We start from the raw sequence: 11,535 nt of genomic DNA on the forward strand, positions 1-11,535 counted from the left end.
CAACAAACTGAGATCCTTCAAGGGAGTAGCAGCGATAGTGGCCCACAAGTGGCCGAACAGTGTATGGTTCCCTCTAGCTCTGGAACTACGACTAGAGTTTCTACCACTCCCGGACCCAGTTCTGTCCCAGCAAGTCCAGAAGTCGACTGTCTACGCTTCATTACAGAAAACCCGGACCCTGCAGCTCATGATTTTCTCTCCCTAGCGGTGAAGAAACGGTTCGGAATCTCGAAAGATAGCATCGACTTCCTGGAAGAATATAAGTGCAAGTCTACTAGAAGGCAGTTCGAATCAGCATGGAAGAAATGGGTAGCCTTTGTCAAAGACAAGAATCCGCACGAGATCTCTACGGAGTTCTGCCTATCCTTCTTCATCCACCTCCACGGACAGGGGCTGGCGGCTAACACGATTTCTACATGTAAGTCAGCTCTGACAAGACCCATTCTGTATGCCTTCCAGGTAGACCTCGCTAACGAGATTTTTAACAAGATCCCGAAGGCCTGTGCTAGGCTTAGACCTTCAGCTCCTCCAAAGCCTATTTCGTGGTTTTTAGACAAAGTCCTTCATTTTGCCTCATTACTGGATAATGAGGAGTGTGCACTGAAGGACCTGACTCAAAAAGTGATCTTCCTTTTTGCCCTAGCTTCTGGGGCCAGAGTTAGTGAGATTGTAGCCCTCTCGAGAGAGGAGGGCCGGGTTCAGTTCCTGGATGGGGGAGAACTGAACCTGTTTCCGGACCCTACGTTTCTCGCTAAGAACGAGTTGCCCACCAACAGGTGGGGTCCCTGGAGAATCTGCCCTCTGAAAGAAGATGCATCTCTATGTCCCGTAGAATGCCTAAAGGTCTATCTTCGTAGAACTTCAGACTTCCATGGGGGCCAACTATTCAGAGGAGAAACATCGGGCTCGAATTTATCTTTAAATCAACTTAGGGCGAAAATTACATATTTTATTCGCAGAGCGGATCCTGACAGTTCACCCGCAGGTCATGATCCGAGGAAAGTTGCTTCATCCTTAAACTTCTTTAACTTTATGGATTTTGAACACCTTCGTTCATACACTGGCTGGAAGTCTTCCAGGGTATTCTTTCGCCACTATGCTAAGCAAGTGGAGCAGCTAAAGAGGTCTGTGGTAGCAGTTGGTTGCGTCGTTAACCCTGTTGTTTAACTCTGCGAGGAACAGTGGATTTAATTGGGACTTTGATTCTTGGGTGAGTTTATAGTTATATGCGTTGCTATAACTAGTAGTGAAGGCTCTGGGAGCCCACAATGACTGTTCCAGCGTTATGGTGATTGTAGCACAAGTACAGACAGGTGTGCCGAGCGTTTTTGACGCTAATGTCAGTGGATAGTAACATGGACGTTTAACTTTGATACCTTGGTATGTGACAAGTGACCTGATTGTTTTCTTTCAGATAACCATACATCCATGCACTACAGTACTTGTGTAAATTGTTGGTCATCCACCTATCGTATGCATATAATTGTGGTAACCATGTCTATTTATTGTTAATCAATAAACTTGTTCTCGGGAACCTTGCGTCTCCTTCACCTATATTGATTTCATTTTATTTATTGAGCATTCAGCCTATGTATATTAATCGGGGATATCTATAATAGCCTGTTCCTTAATGCAAGCCTTGTTGCACTGGTTTATACTTTCCTTAGCATGAAGGGCTCCACCCTTCTCTGAGGACGGTGGCGGCAGCAAGTTTAATCCTACGCAGATATAACCTTTTTGTCTATTTCTACTTCGACCAGGGTGCTGGTCGGGGTTTTTCCCTTGGATGCTGTAGTTCCGTAAGGACTATGCTTTACTTCATATAGAGTGAGACCACTATATTGTATTGGCTTGTGAGTGATTCATACATAGGTATATGTACTCTTCGTTTGTTTCTAGAGTCTAGTAGGACTCCTCCCTGTAGGGGGCAGGAAGCGCTTTCATGGCTTATGATTAGTGAAAAGATGTATAACGGTAACATCTTAGGTCTCTCAGTCGAGTAGACTAAGAAACATTCCTGAGGAGTACGGCACGTATTGAGAATCCACAGATACAGTAATGCTCTGGTATACTTCCATCAGGACGACATGGCTTGAGCCCAAAAAACGGATTTTGAGCGAAGCGAAAAATCTATTTTTGGGTAAGATGGCCATGTCGTCCTGATGGACCCGCCCTGTCCCTTTTCAAAAAAAAAAAGAAAAGGGCTGTAGGACCCCTCCCTACATACAGTATCTGTAGCACCTCGTGTATCGCTACAAGGAATACAGATGGCGGCGCAGGGCACGCTTACGAAACGGGGAGGAGAGATGCCTTACGAACGGCTCCCCCCTTTTTCTTATCGTTTTCGTTTTCTTGCCATTTGACCCCTACGAAGTGTTAACTCTATTCGGGGTATAGATTGCTATGTGGCGTGTCAAGAATACGTCTGCTGATATTTACGATATCCCTAAGGTCTTTTTAGGGATACAGTGGTCCCTCGGTTATCGCGGTTAATGGGGACCGAGACCACCCGCGAAAACTGAAAATCCGCGAAGTAGCGGCGCCTCTTCAAAAATGCTTAAAAAAACGTATATATACCCCCCCTGTATACAGTACACCATATAGAATACGGGTAGAGAGAGAGAGAGAGAGAGAGAGAGAGAGAGAGTGAAATTCATGTTATAACAAAAAAAAAAAAACTGTAAAATATGTTGTCTGTTTACAATAACAATTGAGGGTCTAGAACACTGTTCTACCGAACAATTTACTTGCGAACAACCAATTATCGTTATCAGCTTTCAAAAACTAGCTAACATAATTAGTCCGTCGTTTTGCGCAACAAATTAACATTTATAATTTCTATTTCTGGGGGTTTAAGATTACAGTTAATACATAAATAAAATTGTACCATACCATATAGAAAATGGGTGTAGAGAGAGAGAGAGAGAGAGAGAGAGAGAGAGAGAGAGAGAGAGAGAGAGAGAGAGAGAGTGAAATTCATGTTATAACAAAAAAAAAAAAAAACTGTAAAATATGTTGTCTGTTTACAATAACAATTGAGGGTCTAGAACACTGTTCTACCGAACAATTTACTTGCGAACAACCAATTATCGTTATCAGCTTTCAAAAACTAGCTAACATAATTAGTCCGTCGTTTTGCGCAACAAATTAACATTTATAATTTCTATTTCTGGGGGTTTAAGATTACAGTTAATACATAAATAAAATTGTACCATACCATATAGAAAATGGGTGGAGAGAGAGAGAGAGAGAGAGAGAGAGAGAGAGAGAGAGAGAGAGAGAGATTCATGTTAAACAATCAAACAATAAAACATTTAACTTACCTCTTACAATAAGTTCTTCTAAGCGTAGTTGATGAAAAGACCTGTGCAGTACGATGAGGTGATAATGATGAATGACTGCACAGGGGCATGAAGAGCTTTACTGCTCCTCGGATGACGCCGCAGACGATGCAGGAGAAGCTGCAGGAGGCGGCGTAGTGGCTGCAGGAGGTGTCGTAATGGATGCAGGAGGAGGCGTAGTGGCTATAGGAGGTGGCGTAGTGGTTATAGGAGGTGGCGTAAGGGATGCAGGAGGCGGTGTAGCGGCTGCAGGAGGATCTTCTTCTGGTTTTTTGCGCGTAAGAAACATCGTTATTGGGAGTTGTGAACGTTGTTTTTTTTTGTCGATGAAGATACGCCTATACACAGCCATGACGTCATCAATACGATTGCTGAATTCGACGGCTCTTACCATGTTGTCATCCATTTCTTTGGCCCTTTTTTGGAGGTCTTTGGCAACATTGAAGAGGTCCTGTAAATTATGCAATGTAAGGCCACCTTCTTCAGCTTCGTCACCTTCGTCACTAGCAGACTCGTCTTCCTCCTCACTCGCTGATTTGGTCATTTCCTGTAGGTCCTCCTCTGTCAGTGGGTTTGAGTGGCAGTCGATGAGATTGTTAATTTCATCAGCCGTCATATCCGAGAAGCCTTCAGTCTGCACCAACCGAGCCAGCCTGACAGCCTTATCAACGGCAGAGTGATGTATTTCGTTAGGCGTGAAACCCTCATAGTCATGAGTGATTTTGTTTGGCCACAATTTCTTCCAGCTGGAGATGAGTGTCTGTTCTTTCATGTCCTTTAGGGCATTCTGAATATTAGCCAGACACGTAGCTATGTTGTAGTCCTTCCAATAAGCTTTGATGCTGAAGGTCTCGTCGGTCTCTTCAATGGAGGAGATGAGACCCTCCATTGTTGACTTAGTGTAGAGGGCTTTGAAGGCCCTAATAACCCCCTGATCCATGGGCTGTATAAGGGAAGTGGTGTTGGGGGGAAGGAACTCCACCTGTACCCCTTCATAATGCAAATTAGTTGCATGACCTCCTGCACAGTCCATGAAGAGAACCACTTTAAAGGGCAGGCCCTTTTCAGCCAGGTAAAGCTTTACCTGTGGTATGAAAGAGTTAAGGAACCAATCAAGTGTGAGGGCCTTGGTGATCCATGCCTTTTTATTGGCCATCCAGTACACTGGCAGTAAGGCTTTGTTCTTGTTTTTCAATGCTCGAGGATTTTGTGACTTGTAGATAAGGCCGGGCTTCAGCATGAATCCTGCAGCATTGCCACACATGAGCAGAGTCACTCGATCCTTGTGAGCTTTGAAACCTGTCTTTTTAAGTTCGTCCTTGAAAAGAAATGTTCGGGACGGCATCCTCTTCCAGAAGAGGCCTGTTTCATCCATATTAAAGACTTGCTCCGGGACATAGCCATTTTCTTCTATTATTTCCGGAAACACATCCTCAACATAATGCCTCGCTGCTGCTTCGTCTGCAGAGGCTGCCTCTCCATACAACGACACACTCTGAAGTCCGAATCGCCTCTTAAACTTATCAAACCAGCCCTTGCTGGCAACAAAAGTCGTACGTGGTCGTCGTGGGATAGTCTGGCTTGAGGTACCAGGCAGAGGATCATCTTCGTCGCCGTCGTTTTCTTCCTCATCTTGAACGTTGTCGTCGTCACCACCCTCAGGCACCATAGCATCAAACAAAGTTTTAGCCTTACTTCGGATCATGTTTGTATCCAAGGTGATTTTCTTCTCCCTACAATCATGGATCCAAATAGCCAGTGCATTTTCCATTCGCACCATGGTCTTATTCTGGGTGTTTACAACCCTTTTGGCATCTTTCGTGAAAGATATTGCAGCAGTTTTGCGGATGTTCTTCTCTTCCTTCTTTATGTACCGTACCGTGGATTCATTAAGGCCATATTGTCGGGCTACGCTTGCATAGCTATTTCCCGCTTTCAACTTGTCCAATAAACTCACTTTTTCGTTAATTGTTAACATCTTTCGCTTTTTCTTCGGTTCACTAGATGCACCAAGGGATAAAGAGCGTTTGGGAGGCATCACGAAGGGCTTCACAAAACTTTTACACTTAAAAAATCACCGCGAGACAAAGACTAACTAACCGCGATCTATGGCGAGAAGCGTATACGAGAAAAGCGTGGAGCGATGGGCATCGGGAGAAGCTTGGGCTAGTGAATGGGCCAATGGGGAGTCGAGTTCTCAGCAAGTGCTGGCCAATCAGCTTGCGTTTATGCCCGTGATGCTTAGCGTATACAGACGTGCATTTCTTTTAGTTTTAAAATTTTGTAAAATGATGCAATTACTAATTCTAATTGAATATTTTTTCAAAATTTGTAAAATAATGTAATTTCTAATTTTAATTTAATATTTTTCATTATTATTAATTTTTTAATATTTTTTGATATTTTTAATTTTTTAATATTTTTTAGACCCGCGAAGCTCTGAACCCGCAAAAGTTGAACCGCGAACTAGCGAGGGACCACTGTACTCGCTCCAGGAGTTAGAATTCTGGGTACCTTAAGGTAAATTCTCTGGGAATATCGCCGTAGTTGTAATATACCCTAGGAAGATGCCTTTAAGGAACTTCCATCAGGACGACATGGCCATCTTACCCAAAAATAGATTTTTCGCTTCGCTCAAAATCCGTTATATATATATATATATATATATATATATATATATATATATATATATATATATATATATATATATATATATATATATATATATATATATATAATGTCTATCTGTATACAGTATATATGTATGTATGTATACAGTATATACATATACAGTATATATAAAATATATATGTATATATATATGGATGTATATATATATATATATATATATATATATATATATATATATATATATATATATATATATATATATATATATATATACATATATATATATATATATATTCATTTAAATTCTTTTGATTAACAAATGGTTATCTAACATTCAATAGCTCTATTTGTCAACAAGTTTTTTTTTTTCATGATGAAAAATGTCCAACAAATGTCATTCTACAAGATGTTATCAAGTCTAGACTGTGTACATATTTTATAACTATTATATGCATCAAAGCTTTCCATGCAGGAAATCGTCTGCTTACTTTGTGTCAGTTATATTTATGGAGTATATTGATTATTGTCAGATTAGTATTAAGAGTCTATGTGTTTATTCTTTCAAAGGAAACTACTAGAAATTATCCAGTCTGGTGATTTGTATAGGCTATAATATGCAGTTAGTAGTGCACTCTTATTTTGTCTTTGAACCTTATCATTTGCTGTCTTCTCTTCAAGATTTTCACTTTCTTTGAATTTATATTGCTATGTTAACCCCTTTTCATTCAAAATAAATCTTGTCAGCCTAGAAATATGATCGTTTACTCAAGGAAATCATTTAGTGTTTAAACTCTTCAAACTTGCAGGAACCTTTACATCGTAAATTTTCTATGGTCGTTAATTGTATATTAGTGGAGTATAATTGTGTTCTTGTATCTTTCAGGTATGCTTGCTCATCTTACGGTATGAATTGAAGGCGCCACATTTTTCCTATGTCACAAGTGGAAGGATTTTAAGTTACTTTTTGGGCTCAAGCCATGTCGTATTGATGGAAGCTTACCAGAGAATTATTAGAAAGTAAATCCGTTATATAGGAAGAAAATCCACTTCGGAGCTACTGCCCCCTACATTTGAGCCCCCGCCGTTCTGCCGTTTGGACTAACTCTGCTGTTCCTGGGAGAGAGAGATACCACTAAGTGATAGAAATGGCCAAGATGGAATAAATGACTGTTCTATCTTCAAATCACAATTAAAACAACAAATGTATTAGATCAGTTTCAAACAGTTGACCTCGAGAAATGTATATTGTTTAATGTTTAATCTACTGGAATAATATTTTAATTTTTTTTTTTTTTTTTTTTTGCCAAGATAATGAATCTTATCTAAATGTTGGTTGTAGTATTAGTTCCTATGCCCCAAACTGCTGCTGGCCTTTCCCTCTTTTATTTTATGTTCCACAATCACAGCTTTCATGCTTCATTTTGCCATGTTCAAGTTATCTTCTGCATTTAAAAACAATCCTTTTGCTCAGCCTTAGGAGTGTACAGAGATGATAGCTGATATTAGAGTCAAGCACTTGTAGATAATAATCACATGAATCGGTAGAAGCTACCTATATTAAACCTTATGTCCATATGGGATTAAATCTTTAAAGATATTTTCTAGTATGTATAGTGCAGAGGACAGAGTTAGTTGGAGGAGCTTCACTCTGAAAAGGATGTACTGTATGAGCAAGTCTAGTGTATATCTTAGTTTCCCTTTCCTAATACAAACGGTGTTGATAAATATCATAGTTTCCATGGGAGAAAAGAATAGTATACCACAGTAATATATGAAAAGGAGAATAGTATACCACAGTAATATATGAGAGATACATTAGTTCACCAAACATTCAGCTGGGCTCCACAAGGCACTAGAAGAATTGAAAGACCCAGGCCTACATGGCTGGAAACTATGAAGTGCAAAGTAGGAGATGAAGAATGGAGAAGTATTGAATTAAAAGCTCAAGATAGTGATGACTGATGAAATCTAACCGAGGCCCTTTGCGTCAATAGGTGTAGGAGGCGGCGAGATGATGATGATTTACTAATATTACTGCCACAAGTACTATACAGTACTTTATCAAGCATAATGTCTCAATGAAGATTTGTCGCATTTCTTGTGTTGTTAATCTGCTATTTAATGCTATTACTCACTGCACCCAGACAATCATTATAGTATGCTTGGGGTTTTGTAATGTCAAGTATTAACCAATGCATAATGCAGTAAATTAAAGATAGTAAATGCTAAGGTATGTCTGAAGAACAGTAAATTAAAAATTGTAAATACTAAGGTATACATTGTAATTTTGTTTGAAATACTCTTGTAGGCTACTTTTCTATTATTGTAGATCCCTTTTGAAATTGAATCATCATGACTTCGTTTTCTAGTACCACATGAATTGCTTGGCCAATTGTCTCCCAGTGTTGATCATTGTTAAAATTTTAAGCTTGTCTTTGTCAAAGAAGTCAGACAGCTAGTTGAACATTGACTAAAGAGTACATATAAGAAGTTGGGAGGAGGAAAGCCATCCATTAAGTGCATACGAGTTAAATTTCCTCAGGCCTCATCTTCCCTCTTAGATGTTCTCTATAAGCTGTTTTTAATTTTCCCTCACTTAAAGGTTAAAGCTGTCTGGTTTCAGTTCCAGTTCCATCAGAATATAAGCTCATCAGAACGTCAGCCGGGCAAGCCCAACCCCCCACTGTGGTGCCCTACCACAGCAGTAGCCTCCCCAGTAAACAGCTTAAACTCACGGCCCTGGGCGGGGATCGATCTCTTGCCACGCGAATGCGAGACAAACACGTTACCACTGTACTAGCCAGGAGGTTAAAGAATATTCAAAGATATATTGTGATTGAATTACACAGGTACTGACAATAGCCCTTTTAGAAGTGATGAAAAAAACAACTCCACCTTATGAATTTAGAATCTTTGTTTTTGTAAAGAACATTTCTTATGTAGGACACTTGGAACATTAGACTGTTTTCCTCAACAGCAAGGACATTACTGAATTGTCCATCAAAATTGTTGATGTTCGTTTGGAAATATCTTGTTCACTTTGTTTACTTCCAGATCTCTTTATACATCCACGTTCAGACTGTTGTTCCACTGGATTACATTAATCGGGGTTTGTGTTATGTTACCTAGCTTGTATTAGTGTCTTAATACTGGGAGGAGCTTGTACAGTTTTAGCTAATCTCTGCAGTGAATATCAATTAGATATTCATAAAAAAATAATACACTAGGCTACATGGAATTCTATTACTGAATATTTTAGGTATACTGATACAGAACTTTCATGCTTCCCTGTGGTATTACAAACGTTTAACTTAATTGTAGTTGAAAATCAGAGCTCATTGAATATATGTAAATTCACTATATATTTGATAAGAGTTCACTAGAGGCCCTATTTGATGAGAGCCTTCCTCTTTGCATACTGTTTATCACCCTTGCTAGTAATTTGTTTTTATGCACGAGGCCCTTCCTTTTAGAAATGTCAATCCGTATTACTGGTCTTTAGTTTTTGCTTGCTGATGATCAATTACAAGTCACCAACCATTATGAACTTTTTTTGTCATGTATTCAAATATTTTTATAAAGTAAACTTAGAAATTTACGACTCTTCAATCACACATTTTAAGACTTCAGGTTAGCTTGAAAGTTAATATTTTCAATAGCAACATCCAAGATTGTTTGTAACAAATATTCTGAGAATTAGCATCAATATGTACTGTAGTGTATTTCCGAAAGGTACTGTATGACATGCTGAATCCTATACTGTACTGTTTGGAAAATGTGTTAGTAAATGAACATTAATACCATTGATTTTAGGGATGTGATGTAAATAAAAGCTTGTTTTTATATTTATTTACCTTTCTAGTGAAGAAAATTTGTTTCTACTCTGCCATGACTTTGAAACTGGTTTGTATTGCAGATAGAGAAGTGTGGTTTATACTTTAGGTTTTAACTTAGGAAACAAGATTTGGTTCAGTAATTTGTTTGCGTTTATCTGAAGAGGTTCCGATTTTCAGGTTTAATAATAGATATCTAGACTTTTTAAGTTTAAACATTGTTTAACTTTATCTTTTGAGTCAGCCAGAAGAGTCTGATATCTTGGTGATTTGGTATGAGAACCATTCTAGCTACATTCATGAATAGGATATCAAATGAAAGTGTATCATGGAATTTCATCTGTAGGAGGAGTAAAATGAGTTTTCAAGCATTTTCTATAGAATATTTCAATTACAATTTAATTTCAAAATTATTATGGTTTATTATATGTAAGTATTGTGAAATATAGACTAGATTCTAAAACCCCTTGGTTAAGTTAGTTTAAACAGGTGTAGTAGGAGTTGACTAAATCTTTGAAGGGAATTAAAAAGTTCCTGAAAGGAGTTACTAATTAGGAATGTAGTAGATGTAGGAGGGAACCGTTTTGTCTGTGCTTTTGAATGAAAGAAATTATTAGTCATTTTGTGCTATCCGTTTCCTTCTCTGAACCATAAAACTATTTTCCTAAATTTCTTTCTCCTGATGATCACTAGAAAATTTATATTTATCATCAATTTCTTATAGACAAAAATTCTGTTAAACTTTCTTCACCAATAATGTGTTTTCCTACCTTAATGCACTATACTATTTGGATCACCTCTGTCCTTTGTTGCAATACACTGTACTATATGGGCCTTTTTCCCTCTGATTGATATCAGACTTCTGGTTTTATACTGTATTTTTAAATCTATTTTGTTGATGAAATTAATATATATCTTGGGTCAACACATTTATCGGTAATCTGGTCTTCCAATGACACTCTAGACATGAACCTTTTGATTAGTTACACTTTCAAACTTTGTCATTAGACGAAGCTTCGTTATTGGTTTGACTTGAAACTTATACATTTTCTATACTTCTAATGTCGTTAGACTTCAAACGATTGCTGTCTGTCATCTCTGTCCTATAATTTGTGTCTGATTTCTAAGTATATCTATCCTCTTTTTCAGTTATTACTTGGGCATTTTTACAGGTTTGCATTCTGTTAATTTCACATTGCTGGTTTCATAAAAATTCCCAGACATTTTCTTAGAGTAGAGTTTTGATTTCATCTTATATCAAACAATGCAGTAAAATTTTGATGCATCACTAACATGGTTTTCTTAGCTTGACAGAACTTTGGTTAGAACAGTACAATTAATTATAAGCGTTATATCTATATGTGCCCAGTTAATAGGTCATGTAGTACCAAAAGCGTGCGTAGAATCATTGATATTTTTTATAGTAAGAATTTCTTTTTGTGTTGGAAAATTGTTCTGAGGCAGATCAGTTTATTCTACTTATATAGACTTCAAGAGTTGAAGCCAATCTAGAATTTTGTGTTTGTGAATAGTGTCAGGGATTATTTTTCCCATTGGCTTCAAGTGTTGCTTTTCATTAGCTTCACGAGTTTACGATTGGTAAAGTCAAATGGTAGAACGGGTTTTAGATAAACCCCATTTTTGCACTTCCTAATTATGGAAAGATTTTGTAGAAAAATTGTTCCCGGGGGCCAGTTGGTCATGAGATTATATGTTGAATCTAAAACATG

General features: G+C 38.2%; 1 long non-coding RNA gene across 1 annotated transcript in view; it reads left to right on the plus strand.

Moving 5' to 3' along the window:
* LOC137652055 (uncharacterized) overlaps window positions 1-7,812 on the plus strand; it is a 55,350-nt gene extending 47,538 nt beyond the window's left edge. Inside the window, exon 2 of the long non-coding RNA XR_011046168.1 lies at window positions 6,856-7,812. This is a non-coding gene — a long non-coding RNA (uncharacterized lncRNA). The remainder of the gene's footprint in view (window positions 1-6,855) is intronic.
* The last annotated feature ends 3,723 nt before the right edge of the window (window positions 7,813-11,535 follow it).

This window comes from Palaemon carinicauda, chromosome 13 (assembly GCF_036898095.1).
Source record: "Palaemon carinicauda isolate YSFRI2023 chromosome 13, ASM3689809v2, whole genome shotgun sequence".
NCBI classification, from domain to species: domain Eukaryota; kingdom Metazoa; phylum Arthropoda; class Malacostraca; order Decapoda; family Palaemonidae; genus Palaemon; species Palaemon carinicauda.